Here is a 10,629-nt window from a genome sequence, read left to right on the forward strand (position 1 = left end):
TAAAGCGGGGGGCCGTGATTTTCATCCGGAGTGCAGGAGTTCTACATTTTGTCAACACGATCATAGAAAAAATAACAATATAATAGCGTCGCTTAGAAGAAAAGATGGTGCTTTGGGCACGAAAATGTGTCCGGATATGAGCAATATGTCTATGTATAAGGTAGGATATGTTTGCTCATTTGATGGCTCAATGAATTTATATTTGGGGGGTCATCAGATTTGGCGTAAAAAAGCCTGTGCGGAAAATAGAGCAGACTGGGCAAATACTTTTGCCCGCAGAAAACAAAGCTTACATTTCCGCGACGGACCGTACTGTTAATTTGGTTGGTCGCTATACTAAGATCAGCAATTTCGTTCTCATCTTTCACATTTGGGACCAACCATAGCCGTTACAGGATAGCTGGTTGCTAGCTAACGTTGCTCCTTTGTAAATATAATTAGTCTTTTACCTCTAAAAAAGTGAAATAATAGGTGTCTGATAGTAAAACGAGCGCGAAATGACGCTCGCGGGTCCATTTAGTCGTGTTACCCTACTAAAAGCTTTGGGCGGGGGTTTTATCCCACCCAAAACGAGTTCATCCGATTTCTCATAGGCTGATACAGTTCATTCCGGAAAGCTCCGCGCGAGGCGTGGACATGATTGGATAAATTCTTTTTCCCAAAAGAATTACGTTTCTATCTCACTATGAGGATGATTTTAATAAAGTTGACTGTTTTTTTTTGCTAATTTCTCGATGATTGTTGTGGATTCGGTAACGGATTATATTGGTAAGTTCGGCGCAACCTTGAATTTCAATAAAAATGTTTTTCCTTTTTTTCTATGACGATCAAATAATTTATAATTGATGAAATGTGGACCACGTTTGTAAATCTTTCAAGTGTGCCATTATTTTTCCCATGATGGGGCGCAATACTAATTTGGCCAATCTGCAAAATGGTTTATAAAATATGGACAATTTGGCATTTATGGTCCATGTTCCTCGGTTTGATGAATACTTATTTGCGGATAGTAAAACTAATTGAGATGGAAGAGTAAGATACATGCAACTTGCTATTGAGGTTCTATCGGAGAGCGGCAACAACATTAAAAGGACACGGAACGTGGACTAGGTAAGGTGTCAAAGGGGCACCGCGTGAACGGCTGGAAGTTAATTTTATACGCACAGGTTGAGTAAAATTAATATTGGCAACCTTGTAACCAAGCTTACACCAGTAAAGCAAGCAATCACCATTAAAACAGAGCACTAGAAAAAAAGAATCAAGCTAACGCAGTCACTGATCCGGGTAAAAAAATTAGCCAAATCAAAGGAATGCAATCACCCTATAACCGTAGAATTCCAAAAGAATTGGTATAAACGAGCTTTAGGAGAAGTAACTATAACCGGCCGTTAGAGCGGGAGTATAATTTTGGAAGAAAGCAATAGCTGAGAAAAAATGTTTTACACGATTTTCTGCCTAAAAATTGATGTTTCGGCGAGAATATCAAAAAAACCGAAAGTGACGCCTGTTTCCTCTATCGGGCGGTGGGGTGCAAATCTGCTCGAAAAAAATTTGAGCGGTTTTTTTAACTTAAGCGAATTTCCATTTTTGAGGCGTCTCTATACCTAGTTCTCAGCTTTTGGTGTGGAAAAGCCGTTTGATGAGGTTAAGTTAACTCTATGCAAGAGGGGTGTTTTTTGCATTCGATCCATCTCGACGAGCTGAGTACAAATGGTACGTATGTTCTGATGCTTAAAATTTCAGCGTGAGAGAAACCCAAAGTCTGATTGGTCTAGTTGGTTTACGTAAACAACAATAAAATGAGCTTTAGTTCCAACATGGTTCTGAGGGGCTTTTCGAACAAATTTCTCATAAATGTCAATGGAGAGGTTCAGCTAGGTGGAACGCGGATCAAGTCGATTCATATTCGAACAGGCTGATGAAATTTTTGTGCAACGAACACTGTTGATGCATGCTACAATTTAGATTAGATTGAATATAACAAACAAAAAGGGGTGGTTGAACCAATGGACACAAGATAGGTGTGGGCGAAGCTCCCGGATCCATCTAGTCTATTGACGCATCCTACTAGAAGTCTTGGATTTCTTGTGGATTACTCGAAACTTATCATATGCTGAAGATAAAGGCAATAGGCTTCCCCCTAAAGGGAAAAGTTTGCCTTTTCTCATAGAGAATAATGCCAATATGATCTGTTACAAACAGAGAACAGCAATGTATTTCTTATTTTCCATAATCAAAAACAACGCCGCATTACCGTTTGCGGACACCGAGGCGGCCAACAGCATCGTCTGCTCTGATATATCATTAATCTGAAAATTGCGCTGCGTAAACAAGTGTGATAAGCTTGTGTTTGAACTTTATTATGAAAGAAGCTATTAGGGAATGGCTAAATGTTTCGAGTTTTACGGCACCGTTGTTGGGCATTCCATCATGGGGCTGTCAGGGAATATCTGGCTGCCATTGAACGCTACCTTCATTAAAATATAATTACTTTTTTTTAACTCTACGCTGGTATGCACACAGGAAGCGAACCTGTGAGTAGCCTATCCATATACTTTATTTCTATACTATGAAGACTGTGTGCATCTAAATCGACCACTTGAAATGGTTAATTTTGGCTGACCGTCAGCGTCTAACTAAACCGTAATGCATCAGAACTAGAACTGTACGTAGTTGGATGAATACCTTCCTTCGCAAAAGTTTGTCTTACCTACGCCGTAAAGGATTATAGTAATTTAAGCAAATTGGCTTTTTGGCCATTTTTTCTATTTTTCGACTGTTTATTTTTGGAGTCTCTAATTCAAGTCTTTGGCAAAAGTCGTTAGGCTATATTCTTATGGGATTTTCGTGGAAAAATGCTAATGACAAAACTGTGACTGAATATTTACTTGGAGATTTATGCAGCGGAGGGAGGTGGAGGTCGTTTGTGGTATCGACAACTCTCCCTGAGCTAGATAAAAATGCAATACATGTCCCTTCACCCGAAATTATTATATCGGTGTCAAAAATTATCAAAAACTCACTCAGGTGCTTGTCTCGTTTACCTCATAGTCCGATAAAAATATGTTTCGAGCTATTTCTGAGTACTTTTTTTAAGCAAACCTCTGGTAATTAGGAAGCTGTAGCCACTTATAGGACACACATTTTAATTAAACAATTTTCAAAAATATACTTTTTTAATATTTTTTGAGAAAAATACCAATAAAAAAAATTATCAAAAACCTTTCCTGACGTTAATTTCTTACATCAATTAGTAGATTTCGACGAGTTGGATAAAATGCGACAAATCTTCTTATATCTGAAACGGGTAGTTCGGTGCAACAAATGTCTAGAAGTGAATGAGGTAGCTTTTCACTTGTATAAAACTCGGGCAAAACAATTTACATAAATCTACGTAGAATTGTATTTCTTAACAGCAGCGAAACCCCTTGATGAGCTCAATTGAAATACAATACGTATTAATATACGTCATTTTCGGGTCAATAACAACGTTTTAAGGGTCAAAATTTAACATGGGGTTTTACGCAACAGAGCTTGTCTCCAAAGCCAATCAGTCGATCTCGACAAGCCAAATAAAAACGCAACACATATACCTATACCGAAAGGTGGTCTTTTTGAAAGAAACTTACGAAACCCCTTTTGCTCATATCGATCTTATGTAAACGTAGAATAGAAATGCATTTTAGGTAGCTTTTGAGCAAATTTCTAGTCAATCTCGATTGGAGAATCCAAACGATATGCAAAAAATCCTTAATTTACAAATACAGCGTACCCATATGAATATAGCTCACGATTTTCATGTATATATGTGTACTTATGTATATATAAAGCTTTCAATCATATACATAGCGCAATATATGCCAATGATGGGATTTGAACCAGCTTTTTCATGCATATGTAAGCAGCCAGTTAGTTTCTATAATTCAATTGTCCTATCAATCTGAGGTGTTGATATCGATTTTGAAGAATCTGGCTATAGATGAAAACGTTAAATCAAAAAGTGCAGATTTTTTCGTTGATTTTCTTTAATGAAGAAGAGCAACAGTTGTAAAATAAAATACCCCGTTTGAACTTTTTTTTTAAATTTCAACCAGACAAAACGTGCTTTTTTCCATAGAATTTAATTCTGACTTAAAATTCCAGCAGAGGACACTTATACTGCAGATGACATATGTTTATTGTAGTCTTCCTACATGTTGGCGTGCTAATTTTAGTGACGCGTTGTGGTGCAGGTTCGAATCTGGCCATAGACACATTTCTTTTTGTGCTGGCTGCCAACCAATTATCTGATGGAATGCTTAGCGGCGATACCGGACCTAAAATCTAAGGCATAGATCCTTCTTACTTTTTTCTGGACAGCGCCAACTAGACTAAAAATATATTCGATACTTTTCATGTCACCACTTACGTAATGCAGTGAGCGATAAGATCCGTCGACAAGCCGCTCAAGTAATATGTCAGTATAGTGTAATTTTTCTCTCATCACAGCTATGGGTGAAGAGATGCATTTCAAATCGATAAAAATCTTCGGAAGCCCTGATGAAGAGTGGCAGCAAAATGAATGCATATTAAAGTGACTGCTGTTATACAACAGATTCTGGTAGTAGTAGTGACACAAAAGCAATCGGTATCGTTCTTTGAATGTGATTCTGGCAAAAGATGCAGGCAAACTGGAAAAGAAAGCTTGAGACACTTAATCGAGACGTTCAAATGTACACAAGCACGCTTTTTTCCCAAATTGCAGAGAAGATAATCAACTGGGCTTTACTCTAATTGATGATTTGTTTGCTTAGGGCTTACTGATAATTGTGAAATCGCAATGTATAATAACCAGACCCGTCTCAGAGGAACAGACTTATTTAAAAGCATTAGCTTCCATAATCAGTCAATAAGAACAAATATCAACCTACTAGTTTGGGTTTAAGACACTTGCTTGATTATGTCATCATTTCGGAGATTACTGCATCTGAAAAGCGTTTCCCTTGCTGGATGGAATCCGGTTTGTAAGTAAGTATAGGGACTTTTGTACGTTTGCATTATTACTCCATTAAACTTTGGGCTGGCAGAGCGTGCAACTTAAAAAAGAAAGAGGGTCAGTCAGTACTAATCGCGATGGAGCCCAGATCAGCTGCCGAGCTCGTATTCGACACTATACTGGGTGTTCATATATCATTCGGCTCTAGCTGAGCGTCAATACATTAAATCTGCCTCTAAAAAAAGATAGGATAGCTCCATATCGAGCTTTAGTAAATTGTCTAAAATGACGGAGATGTTATATAGCTAAACGCTGCTTGGGCTACAGAAGGTATTTCACTATGAACTTTTCGCATGCTTACAAATACCTACAAATAGATATAATGAATATAATCAAATGCTGGAATAGAGAAGCATAGGTCGTTCTAGTTCATTATAATTTAAGTAAATGCACGAGAACTATGGCTCTCGTTGCACATAGACATGTATGGATTGAAGCCATATTACCAAAAGATCGTGCACCATAGAATAAGAAATAGGAAACACGTCAGCGATATAATTGAACCAACAAAATATTATATTTCCTTTATATATGGCAAGAAATTGGCATGGAACTTTTGCAGGACTTTTATCTCGCCGTGGTGATAGTGCCTTTGCTAGACGTAAGTGGCCTGTTTCCATTCAATCAAGTGATGTAGTATTAACTTTTGGAGAATGCAAGCCAAAAAGACTTCACTTTCTTAGAAAAAAGAACTCATAAAATCTTCAACGTAATGACGTGGAAGGAATTTAATGCTGTTTGCCGATAAAGCTTCGATCTAACCTTAGGTAACCACAGAAGCAGCATGTTTAGGTAAAGGGTTCTAAAGTTTGTCCGGACACACTGTGTTCATCTTTAGGTGCACGAAACATTTGAAAAATGTAGTAATAATGAACGAATCTGTATTTAAATCACTAAATACTGCTCTTCTTATCAACTAGTTCCATAATATAGAGTACTAACTAGAATTTCTTGGATTTTCAATGATTAATTTCGTTTGGATTTTTAAAGAACGACTCTAAGCTAAAGTGTTGGTTCTAATAGAAAACGGCCGACAACCACTAGTCATATGTAAAAATGACACATAGTTCACCGTTATTAAAGCTTGATTATTATTCCACAAAAATGGCGTTATACCAGTGTCAGTTTATAAGTGGTCACGACCGGTATTGGTAGAGAGTCTCTTGGCTAGCGCGCAAAACCTATAGATGAATAATGCAAAGGTTTTACTATAATCTGAAGTAGCTTCTTAGAACAATGTTAGCACTGCCGAGTTTTGTCGCATTTGCGGTACGATACCTAGCTAATCTATCGTCAACCGATTTCAGTACAACTTTGCGTGCCTAACGTGCAACTTGGCCCGCGTCTTCGTTTTCTTGCGTTCCGTATAATAAAAGCCGTGGTAGCCATAATGTTGCTGATAACGATGGCGCTCGCAGTTGCGGTGTTTACAGAAGTAGAGGAACAATTAATCATTGGGTTTTTGTGTTGTGCCTTGCCCCCTGTCTCCGCCCGAGGGGTTCAGCTTGTGCTTTTTTGCGATCGTTACCACCAGCGGCAAACGTTCATATGCCGTCCCCACCGTCGTCTTCATGCTTTTTTTTTTGGTGGAATCTTCTTATATGTCTACAGTCGCATGTCGGCTTGCTTAACCTAAGAGTCCCATCCTGCTGTCAACGAAGTGACTGGATTTTTCGACTGCCATATTTCGCTTGGTGAGTTTGTTTATTTCAACTGATTTTGATCTCCTTGTCGGGGGACTGACGAATTCTCGATATTACCCACAGGCAGAAACGTAGCATCCGTAATTTCGACCTTAAACCTAATAAACATTCTACGCTGTGCCTAGATCCACCTAGCGGTGTTTTGTCCTCATCATCCGAATGAATTACAAATAATATAAGGAATAATTTAATTTATTCTGCGTCTTTTTAAATAGAAGGCTAGTCATAGGTATACGCAGGTGTATTTGGGACACATTCCGTCGGCTTGAAAATGATTTATATATTAAAGCACGTGTGTACGAAAAAACAGAGCACAAGCTGAGCTCTTGTATCCTGCATAAAATCCTACTTTTTTCGTATGTGTCAAAAAAAGTTGTCAGCTATTAATGACTCCAAAGAATAACGTTTTGTTTTTGACTACACAGATATTTATTTGAAGTCAACATTGGATGATTTGGTGGCGATTCGTGGTGGGAAGCGAACGCATGATTTGTTTCGAAGGATACAAATAGTTCAGACTGACGTTATCGGGTTTCTGAATGACGCTTTCTATCAAATGCTTCTATGACGTAGCGCCCTAGATTCTCTTCTGAAACGAACGTTCTGCGACGCTGTTTCTTATAAAACACATTGCTATATAATGAACCACGGGATCTTCTAGGTAAGACTGTGGACATTTCAAGTTGAGGCTGACATCAGACTTTTATTAATGTTGTATGTAAGTACTAATTAACGGGGCTTTTCAGATGTATTCAATTCAGTCAGTAGTATTTACAAGCAAACTTAATGATATCGTTCAGTGGCGGTTGAATAGGTTCACGTACCTATTTTTTTTAAATATATATTTAGCCATACGTATATTTTTAGCCTAAGTTTGTGCTGAAAATACCAGGTTATGTTAACATCTATTAGACCGTATCCAAACTGGATGTGTACTGCATAGACGAAATTTGGAGAAAATATTGCTTTGGCCTGCTTATTTGCAAGTAGGAGAATTTTATTTTTTATTAAAGCGTGTTTCATTCATGAGTAGATAAATATTTGATTGATCGATCGATACGTGGTGGTCGATGGTACATAGTTTGTTTTGAGAAGCTCGAGGATTTGCTTCCTAAGCATATAAAAATAATTACATCCATGTTTAAAGTGTTCAAGCGCGATACATGTAAGCAATTTTTATCAAGACATATAGGGTGGACCAAAAGTCTCCTGATAGTTTAGGGTCCCCTGACTGCTTAACAAAGTCGTTCTACATTTGAACTCTTCCCATTTTAGATTTGTTCAAATTGTGGTGATAGCAATGAAGAACAGATCTAGCCGCGTAAGACATTTTTAACAGAAGCACCATAATGCCCTTCTGCGAAATATTGCACATTTGCAAAGTTATTTTATGATGCTACTTGTTCCAGAAATGCCAACTGGTTCTGGGGAACGTTTTCCGGAGATACGTTCTACGCACCTTGTCCAGCCAAGATAGAAGTTGCAAGGTAATACAAGGATATCAACACTGACAGACACTTCTCAAGAAGTTTGCCGAAGTTCCCCAACGCTGTATGTTAATACTACAAATAGATTGCAACACCGCATATTGTTGAAGCCAGATATTGTCTAGCCTGCCCGTGCAATTATTGATTATTCTAAATAGCATCTGTGGACGAGGTGGAAATCCGCATCAAAAATACCCTGCATCCAAATCCATCTAGCTATACTACATACTAAGCTTACGGGCACGAGGCGTCTTCAATATCGAGTCCGTGAATAAAATGGTCGTCTTTCGTTTAGACTATTCAAGAAAATGGATTGCTCGGTCAAGCGGGTCCAACTCTCTCTTCAGGGCAAACATTAATTGGTCCTATCTAAAGATATAGTTATAATTAGTATGTTACAAATATTAACAATATAATGCGTAATATCAACGCGGTAATTTTCGACTAGGCGAAATCAGGGGTCGCTGCTTTTTTTTACTCTAACATTTAGTGCACCAACATACATTTTTTGAGTTCGTTTCACTAGATCACGCTGCCGGCCGATAGGTCTTCGTACCGTATCCGATATTTCCGGATATCTGTCATGCTGAGGACGTCATGCCGCGTAATTGATAGACGCACCGCGCGACTCGCCTTTTGACGCTCCATCCACTCCTACCCTTCGGCAGCAGTTTTAGGAATATGTGGGACTGCTGGGAAGGGCGGCTTAGGAAGATGAGCTTTTAGGTTGAAGCGACGGGCGCAAAGAAAATGTTGTTTTAGGGACTCGGAGAAGACGGATGTGGGCCCTTTTCTGAAATTCGGATATGAACAGAGCGAGCATTTGAGTAAGCGCCACTCTAGAGACTCATCGGGCAATATGAAAAACATTGAAATCATGAAGCGACTCGCACGGAACTTGCCCTTGGGGCCTCTCTTATAATAGTGCTCCCAGTGAGGGCGATTGATGGATGTATCGGGAGAAAGGAGGAGACGGACGTTTCCAGCAGCCGCACGCGCTGACAGTCGTGCCGTAATGGTACAGATCGTTCGATCAATCAGCTTGTTCGCTTGCAGATGGGTTATAACAGCCTTCACGTAGCGAAAATCGGAGCACGCCGAATACTGCTCGATTTGCCGACTTCGAAAGTAGTTTGCGTAGTCTGTGACTGCCGACAACGATGGCCGCGTAGCGATCCTGAAGAGCAGACATTGTTTATCTCATGAGACGGGCTGTGATTCGTCGAGCCATGCAAAACGAAACGAGTGCAGTGGTCTATAGCCAGTAGAACGAATAAGAGTGCACACTTTTCAATGCGATGCGGCCTTATAAAATAGAGATTTATTTTCGGAAAAGGTTGTGTCGGTAGATATACGTGCGATCGGGCTCCCATGGTCTTTTTTTGGCAGACTCCACAATGGCGAACGACCTTTCGAACGCCGCGCTCAACCAGCGAGTGGTGTTTCTCAAACTCGCACGACCTTGGTAGCAAAGACCGAATATCGCTGGGTCGACCGAGCGTGAAAGGAACGGTCGGTCGCATGGTAACGACTGGAGCGTAGTTGGTGCTTTGTGACCGGAATCAGCACCGTGGCTTGTAGTCTTATTTCGCACATGGTGTAGACGCGACAAGGCGCCGGTATTGCGATTTACCATGCGACTCCTGAAACTTCAAAGCTTTTCAACCCAACCGTTCGTTAGGCGGAGGTCTCTTTAACTTTATAGATATTTCAGCGCATTACTCTAGGTGGTTGTTCCAAAGCACCGCCCGCGGAAGTACAAATGGAGCTGTTTCACAGTCCGGACGAGAGTTTCTGACGAATGCTACTTCGCCACCTGTACACCATCTGTGTGAGAGTCACCTGCTAGCGTATGTCACTAGGTACGCTTCATTCCTTTGGTACTAGACAAAGAGCGTTCTTAGCCCAACGCCCTTTGCGTCGATGCATTTCGGTTGATAAACCTTCCTAGAAGTACTGTGAAACTGTACGAAACTTAATGAGGAACTTTAAAAATGCCCTGAAAGAATTGTAAACGAATTTTTGTGTGAGGCGGTCCCGGAGAACCGACCTCTAGCAAACCGCATGGCGGCTTGGCGATGTCGCCCACAAAAACCTACAGCAATATACTACCAGCCCAGGGAAGCTATGCAGCTTGTAGACAGTCATTGCGAGCTCTAAAGCACTTAAGCAGTTCTCATCTCTGGGTTGAAGGAGATGCTCTACGCAGGGATTTTATAATGGGGCAATACAACTTCTTGCATTGCGAATGAGCATTTCGATACACAGACGTGTAGACCAGCAATGCTGAAACCAGAAACCACCTGCCGAATGTAATACAAATAGTCCTCAACTATAAATTATATAGAGTAAAATAACTAAGTAAACCAAGATTTTATTTCACAGATTACCAGAACCCAGTTTA

Source organism: Varroa destructor, unplaced genomic scaffold (genome assembly GCF_002443255.2).
Source record: "Varroa destructor unplaced genomic scaffold, Vdes_3.0 BEIS01000003.1, whole genome shotgun sequence".
NCBI lineage: Eukaryota > Metazoa > Arthropoda > Arachnida > Mesostigmata > Varroidae > Varroa > Varroa destructor.